This window comes from Haemaphysalis longicornis, unplaced genomic scaffold, assembly GCF_048455015.1.
Source record: "Haemaphysalis longicornis isolate Haplotype H1 unplaced genomic scaffold, Haemaphysalis longicornis Haplotype H1 scaffold_13, whole genome shotgun sequence".
NCBI lineage: Eukaryota > Metazoa > Arthropoda > Arachnida > Ixodida > Ixodidae > Haemaphysalis > Haemaphysalis longicornis.
The window spans coordinates 54,986,731-55,014,456 of record NW_027526233.1 but is presented as its reverse complement, the minus strand read 5'-3'; positions in this window follow the sequence as shown (position 1 = coordinate 55,014,456).

The window sequence follows — 27,726 nt, the reverse complement described above, 5'->3', positions numbered from 1 at the left end:
CTCCTTTCTATACTGCCGCCTTTTCTAAAACATTTATCTCACCGCATGATGAAAACATTTCAATAATCAACCACTTGAACTATTTCTTATGCTTTGTCAGCTTATATCATATACATAATATTGACAGAGTCGAGGACTCGTGAAGGAGAGCGGTTTATTCCGAGAGCCGAGGACCCATGAAGACCCCGTCAAGAAGCGGCGATGATGTGGCCAGAAACCGAGATGATGAAGATGAAGCGATGACGATAGGGTGTCCTATCGGAGCACGGCGATTGTCCCAGCACAGTAGATTGTCCTAGGACTGTAGATTCTGCTGGTGCTCACACTTATCTGCCCCTCTTCGAAAGCGGTCACCCGACCGCTGTCGAGGTTGTGTCGGACCGTGGGACATACGGCTTGAGCCGCGAAACGTGGACGATTTCTGTTCCACGGCAGCGACGATCGGTAACGGCACTGTTTGGAGCCACGCGATAATTTACAGGAGACGTTTGCTCGAGCCCTGTGTAGGGTCCTATGTACCGAGAAAGCCACTTTTCTGAGAGGCCAGGTTGACGCACAGGAGTCCATAACAAGACCGCGTCCCCTGGGTGAAACGTGACGTCGCGGTGAGATTCATCGTACCGAGACTTGCGGGCGTTTTGGCTGGCTTCTGTGTTCATTCGGGCGAGACGGCGGCAGTAAGCGACACGCGAAGCGAATTGTTCAGGAACACTGGCCGTGCAGTCAACGGGTGCCGACAAGAAAGTTGAGTCCAGAATGGAGGGAGGCGGGCGGCCATAGACAAGAAAATACGGCGAGAAACCGGTGGTGCGCTGAACTGCGGAATTGTATGCGTATGTCACGAACGGAAGAATTGAGTCCCAATTGCTGTGATCCGGTCGGATGTACAAGGAGAGCATGTCGGATAGTGTTCGATGAAAACGTTCAGTCAAACCATTCGTTTGAGGATGATAACTGGACGTAGTTTTGTGAACGGTGTCGCGGCACGAAGAACTTCCGCAACAGTAGCCGACAGAAATGTTTTTCCGTGGTCGCTCAGAAGAACTCGGGGAGGTCCGTGGCGCAAAAATATGGAGCGCAAAAAGAACTCCGCGACTTCTACAGCGCAACCAGTCCGAAGAGGGGCGGTTTTGGCATAGCGGGTTACATGTTCAACGGCGGTTACAACCCAACGATGACCAGCTGTGGAAATGGGCAAAGGACCGTACAGGTCTATGTCGACGACTTCGAACGGTGCTGACGGACAAGGTAGCGGTTGTAGCATTCCAACAGGAGGTGAAGAACTCCGCGACTTCTACAGCGCAACCAGTCCGAAGAGGGGCGGTTTTGGCATAGCGGGTTACATGTTCAACGGCGGTTACAACCCAACGATGACCAGCTGTGGAAATGGGCAAAGGACCGTACAGGTCTATGTCGACGACTTCTAACGGTGCTGACGGACAAGGTAGCGGTTGTAGCATTCCAACAGGAGGTGACGTTGGCCGTTTACGGTGCTGGCAGAGCGCGCAGGAGGCGACGTATTTGGCGACACTGGTGGAAAGGCCAGGCCAAAAGAAACGACTTTTCACGCGGTGGTAGGTCTTGTGGAAACCTAAATGTCCGGCAGTAGTGTCGTCATGAAAAACCCTCAGAATATGCTGCTGTAGAGATCGCGGAAGGACGGCAACCCACTTGTCACCGGTATCGTAATTATGATGGTATAAAACACCATCAAAAAGTCGAAATGTTTGCAGTTGGCGCCGCAAGCGGTTGTTAAGTGGCTTCGTCGAACCAGTAAGTTGATCAATTAGATTTCTGCAGTACCGGTCTGCACGTTGAAGGGATGGTAGATCTTCGATGCGGTCGATTTTGATATCATCCAAAGGTGCCATTGGTAAGAGGACTTGGGCCGCATTAGACGGCGAATCATCATCTTGAGACACAGGGCAGCGGGAAAGGGCGTCCGCATCCATGTGCTTCTTGCCAGACTTGTATGTCCCAGTAAAGTCGTATTCCTGTAACTTCAAAATCCAGCGACCAAGCCGTCCATTTAGGTTTTTGAGCGACGAAAGCCAACAGAGTGCATGATGGTCAGTGACCACAGTGAAATGCCGTCCGTACAAGTATGGACAAAATTTCTGTACGGCCCAGACAACTGCAAGACATTCCTGCTCCGTGATTGAGTAGTTTCGTTCGGCAGGCGTTAATGAGCGACTTGCGTACGCCACAACGTTCTCCACAGAGGAGGCGTTGCGTTGTAACAACACAGCACCTAGGCCATGTCCACTGGCGTCTGTGTGTAGTACAGTGGCTGCCGTTTCGTCAAAATGATGCAGCACTGGCGCAGATGTTAGGGCATGCTTGAGCTTTTGAAAGGCGGCTTCGCAATCTTCAGACCACACAAATGGGGCAGCGGATGCAAGAAGTTTGTGGAGGGGTGAAGCAAGGACAGCAAAGTTACGAATGAAACGCCGGAAATAGGAAGCTAAACCAAGGAAGCTCCGGAGGTATTTTTGGCGGGCTGGGCGGGGAAAATTGCCTACAGCATTAATTTTGTCCGGGTCAGGGCGAATTCCGTCTTTGCTCACAACATGCCCGAGCACTTTGATGGATTTGCTCGCGAATCGGCATTTTTTGGTGTTTAGTTGAAGTCCGGCATTGGTAAGACAGGTAAGGACTTCATCCAAGCGCTTCAGATGGTCGTCAAAAGTCGAGGAAAAAACGTCGATATCGTCGAGATAACAGAGGCAGGTTCTCCATTTAAGGCCACGAAGGACATGCATCAATAATTCTTTCGAATGTGGCTGGAGCATTACACAGCCCAAATGGCATCACGTTAAATTCGTAAAGACCATCTGGTGTGGCGAAAGCTGTTTTTTCTTTGTCTGCCTCGTGCATGGGAACCTGCCAGTACCCAGAGCGGAGGTCCAGGCTCGAGAAGTACTCGGCACCTTGTAAAGTGTCTAGGGCATCATCAATGCGAGGCATTGGATAGACGTCCTTGCGTGCTATTTTGTTCAGAGCCCTATAGTCCACGCAAAATCGTACAGAACCGTCCTTTTTCTGTACCAAAACGACAGGAGAAGACCAGGGACTTGATGAAGGGCGAACAATATTCCTCTTCAGCATGTCATCGACGTTCTCCTGTATTATTTTTCGCTCAGACATAGACACGCGGTATGGATGGCGACGAACGGTACAAGATCCATCTGTGTCGATGCGGTGTACCGCGGCAGATGTCTTCCCTAGGACAGAAGAGTACGCGTCAAAAGAACCCTGGTGTTTGGTCAGCAGAACCAGCAATGCTTGCCTCTCCTCTGGCGGAAGGTCGGAACTTATGGCGGTGTAAAAAGCCGAAACTGGAGCGGGCGATGGGGAAACGTGTTCATCTGTCGAAATGGTTGACCGCGGAAGAGCACAGGCTTCTTCATCGCCGAAAACCGAAGCGATGGTGGCACCTTGCGGCACTAAAATTGCTTTGGCAGATGTATTCACCGCGGCAACAAAAGCCGACCCACATGAAAAATGGACGAGACAGGTAGGTATAACGACTCCTTTGAGAATGAAATTGCCAGCTGGTGCAATCAACACGTCGCCATCGGTAACTCTGTCGGACGACACGGAGAAAACTGTTTCTTCGCCGGAAGAGAGCACACAATCAGTTGTTGCGGCCAGACGGTCCGTTCCACTTTCCGACAAACTGGCAAGGCAGGGGTCAGTGATGTGAATGGTGGGTTGATTACGGGTGATGATTGCCGATGCTGATGACAGAAAATCCCAACCCAAGATGACTTCATGTGCACATGGGGCCAATACCGCGAACTGTATGTGGTAACGAATGCCATCAATGAAAACACGCGCAGTGCATAGTCCAGATGGTCGAATCCTTCCACCGTTGGCACCACGTAGAGCAGGACCATCATATGGCGTTGTCACCTTGCGTATCCGAGAGCACAAATCTGCGTGAATGACCGAAATGCTAGCCCCAGTGTCTACTAAAGCTTCAACCCAAACGCCTTCAATGAAAACAGTTAATGTGTTCGATGGTGACTCAGGGGGACTTTGCGATTTTTCCTGTGATGCAGTTTCCCCCCAGAAAACTGCTGCTTTCAGTTTTCCGGGTGTCGGTCTAAAACTTGTGATGCGGGTCGGAGAGGGGATGAAGACTGGCGGAAAGGCGAAGGTGAACGGCGTCTGGGAGAACCTGGACTCCGGGACCGATCATCGGAATCAACTGGGGGCGTAGAGCGAGGCGGAGGAGGCGAGTACACACGCTGGCGAGGGGCGTAGTTGAAGCGGTTATCTCGCTCGTATGGGGCGTAGCCGCGGCGCTCGTCCAGCTGTCGTCGACGGCAAAAGCGAGAAATGTGCCCTCGGATGCCACAGTAGTAGCAGACGGGCCGGTCACTAATAGGGCGCGGTGCTCGCCAAGTTGAATGGAAAGGCGGCGCGCCCGGAGGTGCAGAAAGGGCGGTCAAGTGGCCGTGCGAGGGCGGGGACACGATATGCTCCATGGGCACAGGTGATCGGGCTACGGCCTCAGAGTAAGTTGGTATGGGAAGAGGAGCACTATGATATGGCGGAGGAAGAGTTGTCATGGACACCAGCTCCTCTCTGATCATGTCACGCAGACCAGGTGCGCGACCGTAGTTGTTCTGAGCGCAGGGTGTGTCACGCTGATGCAACTCTTCACGGATGATGTCGCGAATCAGAGTACGCAGCTCGGCATAGCCTGAGGGGCAGGCAGGCAAGGTGTCGTGTTGAATCCGGATGGACTGGAGATGGTCGAGCCGCTGGCAGATCGTTCGCACATCGGCAATGGTAGCGGGATTCTGAATCGCCATAGCATTAAAGGCAAAATGGGCGATACCTCTCAGTATGTGGCGTACCTTCTCCGTTTCAGGCATGTCCTTGTCGAACCTGCGGCATAGCGCGAGGACATCTTCAATATATGATGCGTATTGCACCATATATTGCACCATATATCTCCTGATGCGTATTGCACCATATATCTCCTCCGGGCGTTGGACGCGGGCATCAAGTTTCTTTTTGGCTTCATTCGAGCGAGCAGAGGACGTTCCGAAGATCTTACGTATGTCCTCCTTGAAGTTCTCCCAATTAGAGAAGCCGTCCTGGTTAAGGAACCACGTCTTCGCCACTTCATTCAGGGACCAGCAAACATTCTTCAGTTTGAACGCGTCGTCCCACCGGTTGAACGCGCTCACTGGCTCAAACTGGTCAAGCCATTCCTCAACGTCTTCGCCCCAAAGGCCAGCGAAAAAGGGCGGTTCGCGGTGGGGGCTGGTGACAGTGAAGGTGGGCTGGACGGGAACTGCAGTGTTGCTGCCACCATTGCTGCCCTCGCGATCCATGGGGCTAGTTGGTAAGCGCCGACCTGATCGAAGCTCCAGCTGTGCGATCGGGAGAGGTAGACGGCAGGATCGAAGGCACCCTCCACCACTTGAGAGAGTCTAGAACTCGTGAAGGAGAGCGGTTTATTCCGAGAGCCGAGGACCCATGAAGACCCCGTCAGGAAGCGGTGATGATGAGGCCAGAAACCGAGATGATGAAGATGAAGCGATGACGATAGGGTGTCCTACCGGAGCACGGCGATTGTCCCAGCACAGTAGATTGTCCCAGGACTGTAGATTCTGCTGGTGCTCACAATATCACTAATTCTAGGGAAACGCTGCCTTAGGAGACTAGCTTAAATTTGTGTTGCTGGAAAACATCACGAAGCAGCCATACAACTGGTAGCGTATTTACTGTAGAGATGTGCGAACACTTTCTGAACAGGTCCACCTGTCTATTTCGGTAGGGCTCACACGCCAGCATCGAAGCCTGAGCTGCCAAAATGTGTGAAGCAGATAGAGGAAGCAATTTTTTTATGAATGCCTTTCTGATTTTCGAGGGAAGATGCTGTCTATTGAACCAGTGTGAAGTGTGCTAAAGGTTGAGGTGAACAGGAGAAACACATACGACACTTAGGCTTCGCTTCTACGTGTCCTGTGTACTTCTTCCTTTTGCCTTAAATTATCGTGGAGTTCACCTTCCTTTCAGTACAAATCAAATGGGCATGCCCGACAAATCATAACCCTGTCTATGTCTGGTATAGTTCAATTCCGATGACGATCTTTCCGCATGCTCTGCGAGAAAATAAGGCGCTTAGGCGATGTTTATAAACGCTCCGAGATTACTCGGGCAAATGCGCCATGCGTTTTTTGTAGGGAATTCTAAAAAGCGTCAAGTCTCAAACATGACCAGCGGGTTAGGTGAGAGGGAGGGTGAGGGCCCCCTTTCTTTTTTTTACCGGGCCCTCAGCACTGTTAATCCGCCCCTGCTTTGTACTCACTACGGAAGTTCTGGAGCGTGGAACTATGCGAGGACTGGATGTGAGCCCGATGATTGAGATCGCCATGTATGCTCGACGCGTTCGCCCACAAGCCAGAAGGGTTTTTCGCCTTGCCTGTCTACCCACACGAAGTTTGTTGTTCCAGGCGTAGCGCAAGCAGCCCTGAAGAACTCATTGTTTCGTTCGGGTCATAACACGATGTTGGCAGCAGGCACAAAGAGATAGGCTTCCTAAGGCAGGGTACCTGTGGACTTCTAACCCTCCCGGAAAGTTTTTCGATACCGGCGATATCGAAGGCGCGGTCGTGGATGCAGGAGACGAGGCGTGGGTGCATAAACGTCCTCGCCTACGTGCACAAAGTTTCGCATGGATTGAAGAGCATCGCACAGAATACGCGAATAAGGACTAATTTTTCGCATGTGATAAAAATGGGAGACGGTGTAAAGCTGTGAATGCTGTGACACTATCACATGTGGTGCTGAGGATAAAATGCAAAAATGCACCGCACGCTTTGTTCCCAGCCGCGACAACCTTGTCTCTGAGATGCCCCTCAGATACGGTACGATGCACATCGGACAGACAGGGATATGCCACAATGAACGCCTATGTGATTCCACGCATGCCCTGCACGTCTGCTCTGGCAGCAACGTTATTTGTCATTGTAAGGCCTGTTGTTGCACATCAGCACTTTTGGAAAGCGGAAAAGTTCCTAAAACCTCATTTGGCCAGCGCAAGGACAAGGGTTTTGAGGTTTACAAAATTGTGAAGAGGGATAAATCTTGTGTTTGTCAACTCTGCCGCACTGCTTCAGAATTGACTTGAGTGCACTGATGGCGCTTGTGAAGGATTGCAGCATCTGAGCGTTGCCCTTGGCGTCGTTTACTCGCTCACTATTCCGTGTTTTCTTATTTTTCCTTTGTCTTAGTGTGACATCACTTGTGTCTTTGTATATATTGCTGAACACAGTAGAGTACGCCCAATTTTTGTCGGGGTCTTGTACGGTCTTTACCTTTTTTTTCGTCCTCGTCCCTGCTCTGTTTTCCAATATATGCATGGATTCCCATAAATGTAAAAACATGTCAAATAAAAGTCAACGATTAAATTCTTATCAAGCTACATCAGCTGAAATGTACCACTTTCAAAAGTGTACAGCCCCAAATACAGGCTTCAGGCTACAGGGGTGCGTTAGAAATATTTATACCTTTCATTTTTTCGAGGCGATTTTCTAGGAACGGAGAAATTAGTTCACCTGCAACATTAGGACGCTTTAAAAAATAAATCTTGCCAACAGAGTAGTTCAAATGAAACAAATGTGTACCATTGTGTAGTAACAAGTGATACCGCAAGATTTCGATGCGTCTGACGGAGCGATGAAGCAAAAAAGTGGTTGTCTGAGTTCAGAATAATTTCCCAAATTCTCTCTGCTAAGTTAACATAAGCCGAAGCGATGGTGTATATGCCTAAATTTACATTTTTTGCTTTCATATTATGCATGGAGAAAGAAAGCGGTTGTTCTTACCTCCTCCCACTACAAGCTGAAAGAGAAACCACACAATATTATTTCCTTCTGTTCGGGTTTCATTAATGAACGTTTAACCTTTCCTGTGAGGTATTCCGCAGCAGGTGACCACGGATTAAATTTAGGTGAAATGCTGAACACACTGGTGGAAGAAGTCACGCATAAAAACCTTTAATACAATTTTGTACAAAATAGTTTTGTTATTGGGTGTGCAAATATTATGCGGAAAAATACCCTTGAAAAGGGTGATAAAATGGATTGTTTATTATATAACTATTGCTCCCGGTGTACAGAAAGTATTCGACGTGAATAAATGACAAGCTGTTTTCTAGCGAATTCTTAGGGTAAAGCAGTACAAATTTGTAATACTGTGTTCTTTGGTAATGTATTTAGCAGGCAGTTACCGTACTTTCGTTGTATAAGTATATAAAAGGTGGAATGGTGCAAACATTAAAACAATTTTGCAGCAGTTATGCCACGTCATTTATGCTTTTGATTGCGCTTTTCTCGTTGAAGAGGTAAAGGCTACATGTTACAGAAGAAGATAGGGGATTATTGTTCTCTACCATACACAATTCACTGAAATTCTTACTTGAATTACTTGAAACAGAAGCAGTATCCTAACGTCGTCTTACTTCTTTGGTAATCATTATTGGCCTGAAGCTTTAGTTGTTCCGTATACTTTAATTAAGCCGGTGATAAAGCTCCCAACAAGAACAGGCAAGCAACCCGTATAGGTAGGGGGAAAAATTATGAAAATAATAGCTTGGGCACAGGAACATAGGTATATTGTAAATGATATGGGAACCTGAATGTTGAACATGCGCTCGTTTTGCTGTATCTTTGTTGTGCATGCAGCTCAAAAATGTAAATATAAATGCAAAAATGTTTCGAACGCCCAAACCATTGAAACGCCCAAACCATAGTCGGTTACCAATGGAGGCTGCATTCGTCACAATAGACGTAGCGTCAATAGACATTGATTATCGCTCAACAGGAGGGCCTCAGCTTATATTTTCCTCCACAAAAGCACGGCCAATGATTTAAAGACATGTTTAAACAAATAAACATGTTTAAACGAATAAACAGTACATTAATCGGAGCGTTCTTAAAGGGCTAATTTTTTATTTTTTATTTTTATTTATTTTATGCGTTTTCAAAGGGTGAAAGTACATTCACACATAAGGTGGAGGGCAAGAGGCTACAGCCTGACGAGGCCCTTCCTCCCAAAGTAGCTTTCACCGAAGTTGCGAGCAGCACAGATCACAAAATCTAATATTCCATGAACCCTTATAAGCAGGTCACTACAAAGAACCATGACCAGAGCCTTATTGACTTATCATGTAAAATCACTAAATATTCCATGTTTCTCTTTGAAATGTCCGTCTGACTTATCATGTAAAAGGCTTCATTAAATATTCCTTCTTTTTCTTTGAGATGTCTCTAACCTAGCTACAATAAACCAGTCTAGAGCATGTACAACATTTTCGACTTCGGCAGGTGTAGTTCGAGGGGCGTGATAGCAAAAACTAATTTACGTACCGACAAACTACGTGTATTTAAATCTAGACATTTACTGTATATGTCATCCTTGAACTGAATAAGTTTACAAAGACCGGTTTGGTCACAGATGAAATTAGGCACAACAGTGACATGGTTTGCCGGTAAGAACCTTTATACAATCTGTCGTTCGCGCATACCGCCTGTCAATATATGGGGAGCATTTACCACGTTCCTAACAGAGTTGAACGAAGCACAGTTTTCAGGGGAAAAAATATTCTCAGAAGTCGTAAGTTTCTTTACATCTTCAGCTCTGCCAAATTGTTGGTGCGGAGTGAGATAATAAAACACCTGACCGCAATGGCCTGTTACACTCGATTTATGGAATATTTGTAAAACTGCGGTACTACCCGTATAAAAGCGCATACTTGGTTATGGCCACCGAATAAATAGATACTGAATCGCGACGCCTGTTTAAGTCCAGTTGAGAAGAATCGGCCGCTATTATTGTGTCCTTTACGTCTACGCATGCAGCATTGCTACGGTTTGTTGTGCAATGCGGTTTTGTAGTGCGCTATTATTCCGCATGATAAATTATATTTACAGTTGTGGTGTGAGGTTTTAAACTAGGGAAGCATTGTCAAGGTGTGCATTGTAACGTGAGTTTGCATAGTAAAGTTAGAAAGTTCTTTTGAACAGTGCCTATGGAGCTTGTATAACAGGAAGTATAACAGCAAGTAAGCACTGTTAGTTCTTACCAATAACAAGAGAAGCTCGAATGACCTTTCCGGTTGCATCTTTGTAGTGAGGAAAACTGTGAAATCAAAGAGAATTTTTATACTATGAAGAGGCTGCTTAGAAACTTGGTTATTAGGGAAAAATTCAGGCAAGGGGCAACTGGATACGCCAGCAGAAGAGATTCACACTACCCCAGCTACTTAAATGAATAAAAAATACCATCAAATATTACGTGCTGTTTTCAAACGCGGCAAGTGCGCTGCAAATAATTTTCAGTGCTGCAGAACGCGTGCAGTGATCTCGCTTTTTAACTGTCAGATTCCTGACATTTCTTCTTCCAGGAGTGGAAGCAACTCCTCAAATTCGTTCAGAATGGCCACATTTGCTTCTTCGTAACCGGTATAAAAAGACTTGTGGTCAGCTAACCTGACGCATGAAGGGGAAACGGTTAATTGGTGTGCATCAAGAGTACGTACGAGAGAGTAGAAGTGTAGTGTTTAGTCTTGTTGATTCCCGTATAAGAAAAAGAACGCCCATTTGAGGCACATTGTTACGTTACCTATGTGCCCCGTTTCCTCCAAATAATAAATTTGTTTTGGCGGTTTTATATTTGCCTACTTATAGAATACAAAACATGGTGACACAGCGCGCCAAACGATCCTAAAACGTTAATCACCCAGCAGTAGTTGTGAGTGCCCTCCAAGTTGACCTGCACGACATGTCGGCTGTTTCTTTTATGTAGCGGGAAGATACACGCCACTTGCCTTACGGCTCAGTTTTATGGCAGGAATTATGTGGAGATTAGCTTTCGTGCACTTGATCAGCATGTGGATTACCTAAAATACCATAGCAGAGAACCAAAGATATATTTCACATAATGTCACACTCTGAGCAACGACTACCACTTGCGTGACCAACTCCTAAATTGTGGGCATTATCTTGATACGTTTTGCTGTGCCAATGATCTTGTACCCATCACCCTTATCGCTAGCTGTCCCATCATCTTCCAGTGAACGTCATCAGGATCGTATCCTGGGTTTGGCTGGCGGGACGGCTGCGCCACTGAATAAACTATGCGCTGCAACAATCCCTCAAAACTCTCAAAACAAAGAGTATAAACAGCATGCTGGTCATTACTGTGAGGCAAAATCTCGTATGGTCAGCGTCATATTTCGCGAGTTAGAACTATGGCCCTGACCTTATGCGTATCTTTCAATATGCGAACCATACCTTTCAAGAGAGCATTTTGTTCTTTTATTGGTCTCTTTGCCACCGCATTTTTCCTGTTAGTGAAGGAGATCTCTTTTGCACCAAAGAACAAATCGTATGTGCATAAAACATAACATAATGGCGTGGTATAGAAAGCCAAACAACCTTGCATTTATTTACGCTATTTGACCACTCCACGCCTGGCTGCAATGCTCTGCTGAAAGGAAACTGCGCGCATATTTAATATAAAGTTGCGCGCATAATTTAAGGAGCGATGAAGGCAACATACAACTTTGCTTCATCAAAAGATTTTGTGTTTGTATTGTACTGCCATCTTTTTGTTTATTTCAAACGATTTAGTGTTTATTGTATTGCCAACGTTTGTGTGGTAGCAAACTACACTCCCCTCTATGATAAATTTAACCATTAAAGACGCATTCTAGTTTTGCCACGGATCGTGCCTTTCGCGACAACAGATTGACGTAATAGGGGGAAGTACATAACAACGATATAAAGGAGCTTGAATCTATGGTGCCTTCAAACGCTGTAGCCCCAACAAAACCGGAGCTGAAGTTGCTGCTAGATTTCAGAATGCTATCAATTGCAGGCACACCGGTAGTCATTCATTCTACTGCTTTGAAAAACGCAGCTCTCGTCCAGCAGCTCCGGTTTTCTGTCCTAACCTTGCCCTTCCGAGAGAGTGGCCGCGCCTTTCCTGGCCCTGGTGCGATGGCACACGACCGCGGCTCCTCTGCTTCATTCACTCCCGATAGGGCCGGAACACGTCGTATTTTGTTACGGTTTATACTAGACGGGTTGCGAAGTAGTCACGAAGGTGGCAGTGGCGCTTATGCCAGTTGGCCGATGTATCAGACAGGCCACACACAAAGCTTTCATCAAAATACGTTAACTACACCAACTTTTGAGCCCCCAATATGTTGCTCCTTGGTCTAGATTGATAATAACCCGTGAGCATAACAAGTAAGCCGCAGGCGAGCTATAATAGTGGGTCATGGATTGTTGCGCCAATAACCCACGCTCTCAAAAATTGTCTCTCGGCATCAGGCGGTGGTTGTCTCAGACATGCGTAAATTCATATTGCAAAAAAAGTGATTTTCAGACATGTAACCATTTTTTTTTATTCTGTATACTTCTGCAGCTAGCACAATAGGGCTGTGTGACGCTATAATTCTAATGCGGCGGAGCGGCTAGTGCGTCACCTGCCGTTTCTGGGTTTCCAAATTTTTTTAACCACTCGTACAGTGAGCTTCGAGGTGTCTCCGCCTTGCGCGTGAAACGGTGGAGCTCGGCCTCATTGTCTACCTAAGCAGCACTGCCAATACTATGATGTCTTCGATAGAGTCGCCACGGTGCCTCACGTCAGCAGCTTGTCACATGGGTCTTGTCTTGTCTACTCAGCTTGTCTTGTCTACTCAGTAATGAGTTCCTTGCGGAGGCAAACCACCCCGCGCAATGGGGATTTTTTTATGGAGAGGACAAAAAGTAGGTTATTACATGATCGTGTGGCCCAACGACAGCCGCGACTTCTGCACTTATATTCGATGGTTGTGTCTCACCGTGAGAACGTTTCGTCTTTGTAACCACCCTCTCCTTGAGAGTCCGCGCGCGTCTTAACTGCGGCATGCTTGCCCGTCTGCGCAGATAAAGTAATAAATGTACAGGCTTTTGGACCGTAAGCGGTGGCCTCTGATGTTTTGGCAGATCACCCAATGATAGCTGTTTAAATGACTTCGGGCCCTCCACTACTTATTTATGGAGGCTGGAGGGGCGTACCCGGAACGGAGAAATACCGGGGTTTTATAAGGCCGATATTGCCAAAAAGATGCATTCTTGTCTGAGCAATTGAGCTATGCGGATCTCGGCTAGACTTGGCGTCACGACCGTCGAAGCTTAGTTTTGGGATTTATGACACCTTTAAGAAATAGATAGGTAGAGAATCGCTTCGGATGCTAGTGGTACAGCTGTGTACTGGAAACTAGACGGGTCTCGCCGAGACTAAAGACGTTCTGGCCGATGTCGCTCGAGTGGCATGGGGGCTCTCGGGAGATAGGAGAGAGGACAGTTTGAAGGAGTTTGAAGTGCTCAAATGACCAGCACGCAGACAGAACTAGAGTCTGACTGCAATTTAGGGTCTGCTTCTAATATTCCTGTACGAATTTAGTGTAATATCAATAGTTTTATATAAACTCTCCTATTGCTTTTATCAGATCCACAGCGTGTCGAGTTCGTGATTTCGGCTGCCCTCTTCAAGAACTTCAATTACCATCGCTCTACTAAGCCTCCTGCAAAATACAGGAGTTCGGGCGATTTGGTTCCTTACCGCACCAGACTTGGGGAAAACAAACATCCCATTTTCACTCGTGGTATGAGTGTACTTCCAGGGGAGGATTATTTTCAGTGAACCAAAAACATGTTTTCTCTTCATTTGCCCTTTTGAAGGACAGCAGATTTTCTATGCATATGCACATTTCACTTTTTGGTTAACAGATCTCATATAAAATGGACTTGAAAAGAGTGAGATGAATGCATAAAAACAAAAGAACACGCATTTCCCTGGAGTTGAATGGTACTGTTGTTTGCGTGCTTTTTGCTGCGTGAAAGCTGTCGATGCTGCCAAGTTATCGATGAACCGTGTCAAAATGACGGGGAGGAGTGCTTTCACGCTCCCGGCAGGAACAGCATCCCTAGGGCACTTACCTCCTTATCACCAAAGGACTTCTCGCTCGGTCGGACATTTTTCTTTAGCACCTCCAGGCGTCTTCCTGGTTAACCACTTCACACTTTCTATCCTCCCTTATCTGGTTTTTGTTACGGCTTCCAGAAATGATTTTTGCTATTTCCCAACAAACTAATTAAGAACTCGACCAGGAGTCTTTACGGCATCAATACTCAATTGCCCAAATGCCGCTGACACCCCCTTTGAAATCCTAGGAGGAATCCCTTTTAAATTTTCCCCGTATAACGCGATGGTAGAGGTTTTTGTTCGAAGTGGACAACTGTCCTCAGTTTTTGTAGATGTTCCACTTTCTATTTTGCTGTACTGAACGCCTGTGAGCCTAGCTTGAACTACATACTCAATTCGTGATATCTTCTTTATGCGTAACCACTTGCCATAAGGGTAACAACGGTGTTTCTTTTTTTTAAATGCATACCATGCATTTAAACAAGAGTAGTCTCGGGGTATCCGAAAACCGTCCCTGAATGGGTAGCATAGGAGAGAGACCACGACTATTGCATCACCCATCCTTTAGGAGTAGCCTTGAAGATTGTTTACGGCGTCTAGTGGGTGACGACATATTTGAGAGTAAAAATATTTCATTCCCGTTGGTAAATCTTTCTACTGTGCTTACGAAAAATGTACCGCAAGAACGCAGACGCGCAACTGCAACATTGGCATCGAAGGAAGCTAAAAGTTCTCCCAAATGAATTGCATGTCACGACATGTTTCATATTTATTTCTCTATGCGGCTGCATCACACAGTTCCACCCCAGTAATTAAGATTTCCCCCATTTAGTTACAATAAAATGATGGAGCAAAAGGTTCGGCATTCAATACGTGAATACGGGCCAAAGCCTCTAATACACCTCATAAAACCCTTTAGCACTGTAATTACCCTGCTTTTCATAAAATGTAATCCAATGGCCATCACCATAAAGCCCATAGGAGGTTCCTGTTGACGCGTACTATTAGGCCATCTAATAATGGGTAAGCTGCAGTAGATTGCCGAGAAACAATACACGAAGTATGAATTTAAAGAGCGGTACAGAGCATTTTTTAATTAATGGGAGATGCATGAAAGACAGCGCAAAAGCTCTTGGAGCAACTCTTAATCGAGTGACGTAACTTTAAAGGGACAGGCAACCGATTGTTGTCGAGTATATGTTCTCTAGCTCATATGAAAGCCAGCGTTTTATATAGCCCGGAAACCACAAGCGATTTCTAAACAAATTGGCGGAAACAATTTTAGTTCCGCAGCAAACTTCCTGGGGGAACGTGTTCGTCTGAAGGAGACGACGAACACGTTCCCTAATCCCGCTATACTCCACCGAATCCACCCTTCATTGTACCCTTCCCCAGAATGCCCTGCATGTGGCGCTCTCGCCACCCTTCCCCACATCCTTTGGAGGTGTCCTAAAGATCCCTTTCCCCTAATTTCCTCTGATGAACAGTGGGAGGAGGCGCTGGAGACCTCAGACCTTCAGGTACAAACCTCCTTGGTCACCAGAGCTGCCGATGTCGCCGCCCGGCACAAGCCAGCGGCCACAACCGCCCCTTGAGCCACATCAAGCTCAATAGAAATGTTTTTTTCCTCTCTCTCTCTCTCTCTCGGAAGGTTGGCGGTCCGTAGTGTCGAAACTTGACACTACAATATGTGTCCCGGTCACGTGACCTGCAAACCTAGCAGTTACTGTAACTGCTGAAACGTTGAAGTATTGAAAACCTTTTAACACATGTATTTGTAAAAGGTTAATTTGTATATGTATTTCGAAACATTATTTTGAAATTTTTAAAGACAAGCCGTCCGCCGTAGCTGGGTGGCTCTCAGGGTGGCTAACTGAGCCTCCATGCCTAGAATCAACGGAAGCGTCCAGAAAACCTACCCAGCGAAGGAGCTTTCACGATTCTGCCTCAGTCAGGGGCGTTTTTTTCTGCCAAAATATTTGATTTCAGTTTCCAAATACGCCAACGGCAGCTTTAAAAAAACGTCGCGACCGAAGAGAATCGACTTCCCACCTCCACAACGTGAACCCAGATTCTACCTATCGTCTATCCCAACAGATGGCACATTCGTGCAAAATAGACCATTGCATTAGGAAAGCACATAAAGGAACACGGAAGCCTGCGAGTCCAACTTTTTTAGCTGGGGACAAGTTTTTAAATATCGTTTTTCATTTCGCATACAGACAAAAGTATGTTGCCGAGCTACTCTATGTCATGGTTGCCAGCATTATTTTTTGGGGGGACACATACGGCTCGTAGATCTAAAAATTTCTATTTAAAGAGTTCTAGGGCGTTATCAGCAAAACCGTTTCTCGTCAAGGTGATTTAAGTGATGCCCTTTCATTTGGGATCGAGAATATATACTCGACAAAAATCGGTTGTCTGTCCCTTTAACAAAAGGGGAGTAGAATATTTCTTTATGATTGCCTAAAGTCCACCTACCAACATCATTTTTACGGATCTGATGCCAATAGAAAGAGGGGAAATCGGCGTGATATGCAAGAAACTTAATGTGAGATAAACAAGTTTTGCGACAAGAGGTATTTTGAAGATATAAATTACTAAGGAGCAATATATATCGCAGGAAATAATTGCCGAAGTGCTGGTGAAAATAAGAATGCGCTTGGAAAGTTGTGCAAGGAGGTACTCACGTAGTAGGACCTATTCACTGGGTCTAAGTTACTCCAGGATAACGCACTCTGCTAGGCTTTTTATACTGCTGGCGGGGTTAAAAAAGTAATTTAATTCAGCTTCAGTAGGTAGCTTTAGATTTTACCCAAATTTACTGCGATGCACCTACCAGAAAAGTATTTCAAGCTGAAGATAATAAAATATATTTGTTGGTTTTGAAATGTTTTGCATCTCGTTTAAAAAAATTAGAGTTCTAGCTCGACATTGCTAAAGCAGCGAAGCAAATTAGCCGCTTAATGTCATTTTAGTCATTATATTCTCCCCTTGTTATGTTAATTGCTGCAAAGAAAAATTCTCGTCTAGGAGCGTAAAGGTTTTCGAAAGAACATTCTTATTCTCGTTGGGCAGTATGTAAATCTAGTCTATGTATAAGAACGCAGTGCAATACACAATTTCGTGCGAAATTGTGTATTTCCGTTTTGTTGCTCTCCGGCATGTGCACGTCAAGTTTGGTTGCAATTGTGCGCATTGTTTTCTAGTTAAAGAATTGGAGTCCTAACAAAGCATTGTTTTTAGTTTTAATAATATAAACAATGTTTTTTTTGTTGAGAAAAGGCACAAAATCACGTGATGGAAGGTACAGCTCTATAACGATTTTGTGCACATGAACTCAGATAATACTAAGTAGATAGTGTTAAAATTCTGGTTTCCAAAGCTAACATGAACTGTCACTCAGGCAGAGTGGCCAAATAAAGGGAGATAAAATTTTCTTTAGACGCCCAATGTGCGAAGACAAAATTGACAACCTGAAATTGAGCCGTGCGGCTACAAGAGAAAACTTTGTAGGCGTACTTTGTAGCTTTTTTTGTAGCCGTACGGCTGCCTTTCATGTGGATGTCCCATTTTCCTTTGCAGAAACGTAGTCCCCATTGGGGATTTCCCCTAAATCAGCCAACAAGCAATGAAGGATCCACAAAAGTAGAAAGGAATCAGCCATGCCTTTACTGACGACATAGTAGAATTGAGAAAGACAATATTATTAGCCGGTGGTTCTACATATAGCGCCTATGTAGTTCCCAGTCTTCCCATCTCGCGTTGTGTTTGTGCTGGTCATCACGAGCATATAGCGGCAAGTTTCTGCAGATCTGTCTGCCATGCCTTTTTTAATTAAATTTTCATGCCAATGCAGCGCATGCCGTATAACCAATGAAAACAGGGCCACTTGTTCACATTGAAAACATATCAGCCCAGTAGATTCGGAAATGCGCCGTCAAAGGTTGTACTCTGGCTTATCCCCAGATACAACTATGTTCAAACCTTAGCTCTTCCCTACGTACGCGCTACATGACAAATCGAATAATCTCGATGGTGTTATGTTTTTGAAGAGTAATGAAGCAAGGGTGACTTCCTATAGCATAAACCACACCGTGGCCTCATTGGTTTATTTTATCCTCCGAGAAGCTTGCTCAGAGGCTTCTTCTTCAGTTGATGTTCCAGTAGAGTATTGCATTCACATAAAAAGGACACTGCTGAAATTGTGAAGCGGTTACATTTATAGCAATACTGCATTCTATTGTCTGCCCACGGTTTGAAGGGCCAGCAAACACTGAATAATTTTCGGGTTTAACTCTAAGATTACGTTTTGTAGCTGTCTCGTCATTTGATCGACGGCGAACGCTGCTTTGTTTCGTGACAAATAATGAAAGCCGGAACTTCACTCTGCCGTTTTCTTTCCATTTCATCCTGTCATTTCAGAGAACGTCACAAAGCGTCCAGAGCAAGACGAGCCCGACGTGCCTCTATGGTCGCCATCTTCCTGAAAGCCCCTTCTGATTGGTTTCCACTTTCCTCGCAGCCTATACGAAATGGCTTCAGAAGAATGTGCTGTTGTCCAAGTTGTCACTTAGCTACAGAACACATAACAGGGCGGCATGTAGACGCAGACGTGGAAGGCAAACGGGACAGATGTGCTCACCCTGTATTGTGTGTCTTCCAAATCTTTCTCCACCTGTCGCATTGTATTGCGTAGTGATTATGATCACTGGATGTTAATTGCGCAAGGCCAACTGGGGCAAAAAGCGCCAAAAGACTGCTTGGATATGAGAGATGAAGCCGTAAACACTAAAATTGGTTAGGAAGAACCAAAGTAAAATTACTCAAAGACAATGAGGATTGATGGTGTAGAAGACCAGGTTGTGCATATGCATAGTATAAAATTATATCTAAAAATTTGTTTCCTCTAATTAAAAACGCGCTTTACAGAACACGTGGGATCCACAGAGAGAAAAATCGCTGGGTGTAGTGGGATGGGTTGCCTGTAGAGTTGAGGGGAGTGTTTGTGTTCGTGTTGTGTAGAGCGCTTTGCATTGAAGTATATAGTACGTTTATTACAGATTCGCCTCTCCCCACCTGCTACAAAGTGGTATCGGAGTTCTTGTGAGCAGGTGGGAGTGTGTTATATAGCTGTGGCCTATCCATAACATTTTTCTCCACTTTCTTTCTTTCCAAATTCTTTATCTGTTTCAGTGACCTACCACATCCTCCCCTTTGCTTTCCGAGGTTTTCTTGACTGCCAACTCTTATTTCTGTGTTATTTTCACCGAGCCCCTCATTTCCTATTCTGATTCGCTACATACATGCATACATACATACATACATACATACATGCATGCATACATACATACATACATACATACATACATACATACATACATACATACATACATACATACATACATACATACATACATACATACATACATACATACATACATGCATGCATGCATGCATGCATACATACATACATACATACATACATACATACATACATACATACATACATACATACATACATACATACATACATACATACATACATACATACTTGACTAAGTCTCGGACAGCCACCGTTTGAGGTTTCTACTCATCACCTTAAAACTCATAACCACGTTAGGCTATAGTGTGGGTATGGGGCTTCGGGTCTGCTGTGTCGCAAACACCGTCACCTTGAATACAGAAGGTGCCCCGTGCGGGGTGTTTTGCATACAGAGTCAGAAAGGGCATTCAAAGCCATCTTACACTGGCGGCTTACAGGCAGTCCACTGAAGTCAGGTCAACTTTGTTGACGAGTCACACATAGGGGCTACTCTGGACGGTCTCCTGGGGTACTGCTGCATTAGGCAGATTGACAGGGGCTCCAGTAGCCATTGTACGTGACCGCAGACAATGCGAAAATTCGGACAATTGAAACAGAATGTAAATGGAAACAGAAAACAAATAACTTGCTGTACACTTACAGCTCGCTAAATGTAATAAAAGGTCGGCCACCAGGCCTCCTGCTTTATGGGTGGAGCTGAATGAACCGGGTGAATTTCCCCACGAATGAACCGTAGGTACTGCCACCTGTGGGTTCAAGTAGTTGACAGCCGTCTTGTTTGAAAGCAATTGAGCTAATGTCTGCTTTGGCCATTGGATGTTTCACATATATGAGCAAGTGGGCGCAAGTACGGCAGGTTCTCGGAACCGCTCCTATGCATGCTTCTTTTGATTGCGCTTGTACGGTACGCGAAATATATCAATGACATCAAAACCTAAACCCTGTGGCCTGAGGCATCAGACTTTAAAATGTTTGCTAACTGAAATGTTTGATATTTTGAAAAGTACATGACAAGCAATGGTTCCCGCATACGTTTGTTTGCTGTTACAACCGCTTAAATAGGAGCCACCAATCCTGTTTCATGTTGCGTTCGCTATTCCTAATGTCATATATTGTAGTGCAGGAAATTGTACTGAGTGGCCATAACTGTGGTTGCGATTTCGTCTTTTTCGGTGTAAATGAACAACTGCTGCTACTGCGGTTCGCATATTTCTCCTTGCGACACTCTATTCAACCAGCATATGCGCATTGCCTTGACGTCTTACTGTCCCTGTAAGCACCACAAGATTCCTGGGACCTTATTTACGATACGCCAACATTTTGTGTCAGACCCTTACGCTTTTTCTGAGGCCACTAAATATTAAAATGAAATGCGTGTAAGGTTTCAAAATAAAAATAATATAGATATAGAACCAATAATAGAAACGTTGCACTTACGGTTCACAGAATGGAAAGAAATGACAGAGAATTTTAAGGTTTAGAAGGGACACGAATATATCATTTCCAATTACCTAAGGCACGTTGAGAAAGTTCTCGTTTTGAACGCAGTACGTTAAGAAATCTGGTCCTAAACTCAGCATATATTGACAGGTAGGCAACAGCTAATATTCTGCGAGCAATTTAGGCCAACTGCATCGAATTTCTCTGTCCGCCTGCCTGTGAGTTGGTCTAATCCACTGCCTGTCCGTCCTTTTCCTAACCCGTTACACAATTCACGATATAGGTATACGGATTCCTGTGCCACAATATTAGCCGTTGTACATATCGCGAGCGGCACAGCACTTCCGGTCACGTGACAATAAGGCAGTTTTTCTATTGGTTTGCCCGTGTAGCGAAGCCGTTGTTACCTCAGATGCCTTCGAGGAGAGCCCAGCTCGTGGATGAGGGGCGCTCTAGGCAGCCGCTTCTCACACGGTAGACGGTGTGCCTGCACAAACAAACCGCTGGGAGGACTGCTCACGCACTATCATGCAGTTGTCTCTCCATGTTTCTACACTATGTGTGTACAACACGCGTATTTGTGGCGAATATGTTGGCAACAATTGGTGCACCTGGTTTGCAAAAATAAATTCACCCTGGAATACTTAGTGCACATGACACCATTTTTTAATTTGGTAATTCGGGGCAAAAAATGGACGCGGGCATCCCAGGTCCGGAGCTGTTGGAGGTCAATGGGAGAGGCCGTCGTCCTGCAGTGAACCGCAATAGACTGTTCACGATGATCATGAACACCGGAAGACAAATGTACCGCTAACGTTCTCCTTAAATGAGGCGATTTCGTAGCGTTGGGGTGAATGTCTTTTACTAACCGGTTGTTTCGCTGCGTATACACTTCACGTGCCATGATTCCGTGTCCTGCCCGAAAAACAAAGGTGGCTGGTTTAGGAGAAAATTAGAGCTCCGTCCTACCGTTTTACCTGGAAATTAGGCGCCTTAATTCAAAGGTGAGAAATAAAATATCGTGAAAGAAATGTAATTTTTATAGAATCTAAGGTCATGACATTAACCAGTTTTATTCCTTTCTGTGAACGCGTAAACGATCGTGAAAGGTCGAGAAAACACCTTTCAAAAATGTCTTCTACAAGGTGTTGGGACCGGTAAATGGCAGAATACTCGTACGGTGTTGTTGGCGCTGCGGAAAGCGGCTTTGATTGCAGCGCATAATCAGATCAATCCATGTATTAATATTTTTAACAAAATTAACTGTCAAACTGGTGAAATAAGTACTACAATGTTATCGCCCCGAACGTCGAGAATTCGGAATTTGGCATTACCATCGCCAACAACCAAGAAGCACCGATATTTCTTCACCCTTTGGAAATAATCGTTAAAGGTACGAGGGTTAGTCATTGGCAATTTTGTGTGCATTGAAATGACCCATGCTTATCAGTGTTAGAAATTTTGGTGATGTATGTAAATGAAGACATGTTTTTATATTGCCGTGCATCCTTGATAATAAAGGTGATGGTGAAAATATAAAGCCTGATGCCGCTGCTTCAATGACATGGATCTTCGACAAAGGTAAAAATCTTTCGCTGCAACAGTGCATTACCGAACGGTCTTTTATGATACATCCATATCCCAGCTTGCTTTCACCCACCCAGCTATTTTTTCTCCGTTCTCATACAGAGCTAGAGAGAAAGCATCAGAGCTCTCAGTCTCCTTTTTAGATACCACGAAAATGGGTGTTACTAATTATATAGCCCCATGGCATCTACGTCCTATATCATGTGACTTTTCGTTGATACATAGCGACAGAAACCGAGTGTCAAGAAGTGCGATTCTACAACACGTATGTCGCTTCAACACAAATACAAGTGTGCAGAATTTCATACTGACGCCTCAAAAACTGCCACCACTGTGTCCTGTGCTGCACACGGACCCAGCTTGAATACAAGTAAAACCATGAATGTGCATAATAGTATCTTCCCGGCCGAGGCCCACGGTGGATTTCTTGTTGTGAACCATATCCTCCAAACTAAAATTACACAGTCCGTAATCTATACTGATTCCTTAAGTGCTCTGCAGACATTTTCAGCACAAAAACTTCTAAAAACCATGTTGTCAATCTTATGATAAGCACCATTATGTCTTTATATGCCTTAGACCTCGAAGTGACCGTTTGCTGTGTGCCAGGTCACCCTGGGATCACAGGTAATGAGACCGCAGATCAAAAGGCCGCTGCTGCTGCACTTAGTACAACAGTTGGCATAACAGCACCCTACACCGACATGAAGCCACACATCATAAAACAACTTATAAAAACCTGGCAAACACACTGGAGTTAACAGACAGACAACAAGTTATACGTAATAAAACCACACTTGGGATCATACACCACTGACACACAACAGAAACACAGAAGTTGCCTTTGTTAGGCTACGGAAAGAGAACACGCATGTAACACATTCGTATCTGCTCACGGGGTCATTAAGACGTATCCGTAGCAGGTTTAGCTGAAGCAGGTGTAGGCCCTATCCGTAGTTCACATACTCATTCAATGCAAAGCCCTTCACACAACAGGGCGGAAACACTTCCCATAACTGTACAGACACACACATTCCATTACACCCAGCTCTTTTCTCTCTGGCGATCCCGTGTTTTCTGTCCAGTGTGTTTTTAAATATTTAGCAGAAGCAAAATATTTAGACCTGATTTCGTACCACGCATAATCCCAACCTGGCCTTCTACACCAGCCATCCTCATTGCCTTTTACTGATTACTTATTGAGTGATGTTAGTGTAAAGATCTTCATCCCTCACAATAACCACTGTTCTGGCGCTCTTTACCCCAGTTGGCCTTGTGCCATTAACATCTAACCATCATCATCATCATGCCCGTCGAAAAGGAACGGTCGGTTCGCCATCAATGCACGCCGCGTTCGCCCGACCTCCTTCTGTGAGCGTTGCATGGAACCTAACGGCTTTGAGACGGGGTAGGCAATACAGCTAAATCAAAGGTTAATCAAGCGAAACCAGACTAAGCCAAGCTTTTGCTTTGCGTATCCGAGGTTAGCTTTTGTTTTACATATCCAAGGTTAGCTGAACTAAGCCGTAGCCGTTTTTTAAGTGCCCTAAACGTACTATTTGCTTACAAACACCACCCTAACAATTTGTTCAGGGCGAAGAAAGGGAAAAAAAGGGAAATAAAATCAAATACTGCATGAGCACCTATTAGCCACGCAGCGCTCCTCCCTTAAGCACCGCGGAGAAGCGGCGGCAGGCGGCGCAGCGATCGCGAAGCTGGAGTTATCGTCTCCCTATTGGCACGTCACGTGGGAACAATTTTTATTTTACATAAAAGCTGTGAGCCTCTCGTTGGCCGGAAAATTTTGTCTCTTAAACAAGAGACCCTGTTCAGGATCCAGCGGTGCTCGCCCAAGGGCCCTATTCTCGACTGCACAAATTGCCGGAAATTCTGGCAATTTGCCGGAAGTCTTTTCTGATTGGCTTTGAATTTTGGTCACGTGCTTCCGGTTTGCAAAGCGGTTGAGTATGCTGTCGTCATTTTGACGTTTAATGTCGTTTACGGACGTAAATGACATTACGACGCAGAGCATTTTGTTACTGAAGACGCGGGAACTCGACGACAGCAGCCCCCTTGTCTGGCTCAGGTCGCATACCCTCGTTGCTCACGACGTGGCCTAAAACTTTGATGTTTCGGCAGGCGAAATGGTATTACTTGATATTTAGCTGAAGCCCCGCACTGACAAGGCACGTGAGGACCTCATCCAGCCGTCTCTAGTGCTCAGCAAATCTTGAAGAAAAAATAACAAAGTGACAACATAGAGAAGTTTTCCATTTAAGGCCTTTGAGTATACAGTGTCTATCATACACTCAGACGTTGCAGGAGCGTTATCCAAACTGTATTATGTTGAACTCGTAGAGTTCATCAGGGGTGGCGAAGTCTGTATTTTCTTTATCGGCCTCGTGCATTGGAATCTGCCGATAACCAGAACGGAGATCAATGCTGGAGAAATATTCCGCTCCTTGCAGACAGTCCAATGCATCATCAATGTGGGGCATTGGATATACATTCTTCCGAGTGATTTTATGCAGTGCGTGGTAGTCGATGCAAAATCGAGCAGACCCGTCTTTTTTGTCGTACAAAGACCACAGGAGATGACCAAGGACTCTTAGATGAACATATAAGTTTGCGCTGTAGCATGCCGGCAACACTGCCACTGATGATTTTCCGCTCAGATGAGGATACCCGGTACGAGCGGCGGCGAATAATACGGGATTCGTCTGTTTCAATGCGATGCGTTGCCACGGATGTCTGACCAAGTGTAGGGCATTGAGAGTCAAACAAAGCTTTGCGGCTGTGCAGAAGATTCAGCAAGCAGTCGGTTTACGGTGGGGAGAGGTCAGAGCTGATTCTCGCGGCGAGGTCAGGGTGGGAAGACTTAAAGAAAGATTGGGAAGTGGAGGAAACAGAGCAAAGCGGAAGAACAGAGACGGCTTCGGAGTCTGCAGCGGTAGCGATCGTGGTGTCTTGACGACGGAGGAGCGTTTCCGGTGTAGTGTTCGTGGCGACTAGCAACGCAGACCCATGCGAGAAATGTACAAGACAAGTTGCGACAACGATTCCCCTTAGTAGAAAACGAGCGCTGGGAATTAGGAGCACGTCTCCATCGCGGAAATGGCCACCACAAACCGAAATTCATGTCTCACAGCCAGGCCTATAGGAACAAAATCTGCACTCGCCACCACGCGAAACTGCGGAACATCGGGGATGCTGCCTGTATGCTCGGTAGGGCCGCTCGCAATGTCCGGATTTTGACAGGAGATGACAGCAGATGCCGACGAAAGAAAATCCCACCCTAGAATGAGGTCGTGAGAGGAGCAAGATAAGACCGCGCACTGGATGTGGTGTCGAATTCCCTCAATCAAAACGCGCACTGTACAGAATCCAGACGGCTCTAGCACAACTTGATTAGCACCACACAATGAGGGGCCAGTGTACGGGGTTCTTACTTTTCGGAGCCGTGAACACAAATTTTCGCTAATGACGGATGTGCTGGCTCCGGTGTTCACGAGGGCATCAACATCACAGCCTTCAACTTTCACATATAATGCGTTCGACGGTCTTTTTGGAGGTGTTCTGGGCTTTTTTATTTTTTATTATTCGAAAGTTTGCCCTGCGGCATAACGGTGCATGATTCACAGGTACGCGAACAAGTTTGCTTCTCGTATAAATTCCAGAAGGTGCCGATGAAATGGTCCATGAACCCAGCGCTGCAGGTCTGGAGGGCGGCCAGGGTGGAGGCCGGTTGCACGAAGGTGCCGTAATCGGATCTGATGCAGTCCGCGGCAGGTCCACAGCAGATGCCGCACATTCACATTCTGTGCGGCGGAGTCGCAGATTGGGCAGGTAGAGTCGTATGGGCCGCGGTACTGCGATGGCCAAGAGGCAGTCATAGACGGCGTAAGGGCCATCCCAACGCGTATTGACTAACGCAGTTTCCCCTCCAAAAAATTCAGTTCCCTGCGCCGTGCCGAGCGTCAACGTGAGCGGCAATATCCTTTGACCGGGTCGTAGTGCAAGGGGTGCACGAGGCAAAACACGTTTTTTTTTTTTTTTGTAATCTGCAATTGAACGTACTTCCTGGTTAACTACCTGAATGAAGCTTTGACGAACTAGCGTTTTATTCCGGTGTTTTATTCTGGTGGAAAAAGAAGGCGCTGTCCGTCTCCCTCCAGTATAGAAGCCCATGTATCGACAGCAGATGAAAATTCGCTATATTTGCAACTTCCCCGTGAACAATGTAATTTGAAATAAAACCCGGTGTAATGCTAAAGTCGTCTCAGCTGCTAATTGTCATAATTTGTTTCGGGGTAGTTTTAGTAAAGCGAGAGTGAGTGAGAGAGTGAACAATTTTTACTGAGCTTCAAATAAAGAATGGTGCGCGCAGGCACCAGATGGGGTGGTTCCCTATTCGCGGGACCTATATGTGTCCAGTAATTCTTCTCCCAGAGCCACCAGCTTTTGCTGAATGGCGAGGTCAGAGCTGGACAGTAAGGTCTCCCATCGCTCGAGCGTGTTGGAATTGGGGGAGGGGGGAAGAGTGTAGGAGGGTGTCTTGAGTTTTTTGCGCTCCCCAATATTGTGCGCGAGAGCGCCGTCTCCCCGGCAGAACGGACATGTGTTCTCGTGTTCTGCAGGGTACATTTTGTGCAGAAGCACCGGGTGTGCGAGCGACCCTGCCAGTAAGCGGTGCAATATCGTCTGCTGCCGTTTGCTCCGCCTATACAAAGAAAGTAGTAAAGCGAGAGTTAGAGCGACTTTCTGTAATGATACTCCCTCCGAGGACCGACGTGCTTCGTTGGGCAACACTCAATGGGGGAAGTCATCTTGAAAAGACAAAGCTTCCAACGAGCTTTTTAAGGTCGGCTTCACCTGTAAACACAAATGCATTGCTAGGCAGGCATTTATTAGGGGATATAGGGGCCGTCTTGTATTAAAATATGAAGGCCCTAGGACTTTTTTTTTATTCTGTTTGATTTTTTCCCATACGCTGAAGGTGCGGCGCACAGTTTCACCATCCAGTGGATCTCAGTAGGCGCCGCAACGTGGCGCTACGCTCGCGTGCAATTCTAGCCTACATCACTCTGTTGCCGGAGACGATCCATTGGATCCTAGCCATAGACTGTAAAACTACAGTGCAGGCGCTAGTTTTCCGATTGGTAGTCCGTGGGATGGGACGCGGGTCGTAGGGGCGAGACCGAGCGGTGATAAGACCGCTCGTTGTGAGGCGTATCAAATGAGGCCGGAGTTCTAGGTGGCTTTGACCGGAGGCGGCGAGTACCGTCGCGTTGAAGAGACGTACTGGTTTCGCGGAGCCCCGTAGGCAAAGTGGATGCCACGTTCAAAAGGTGCATATCCTCGCATCTCATCCT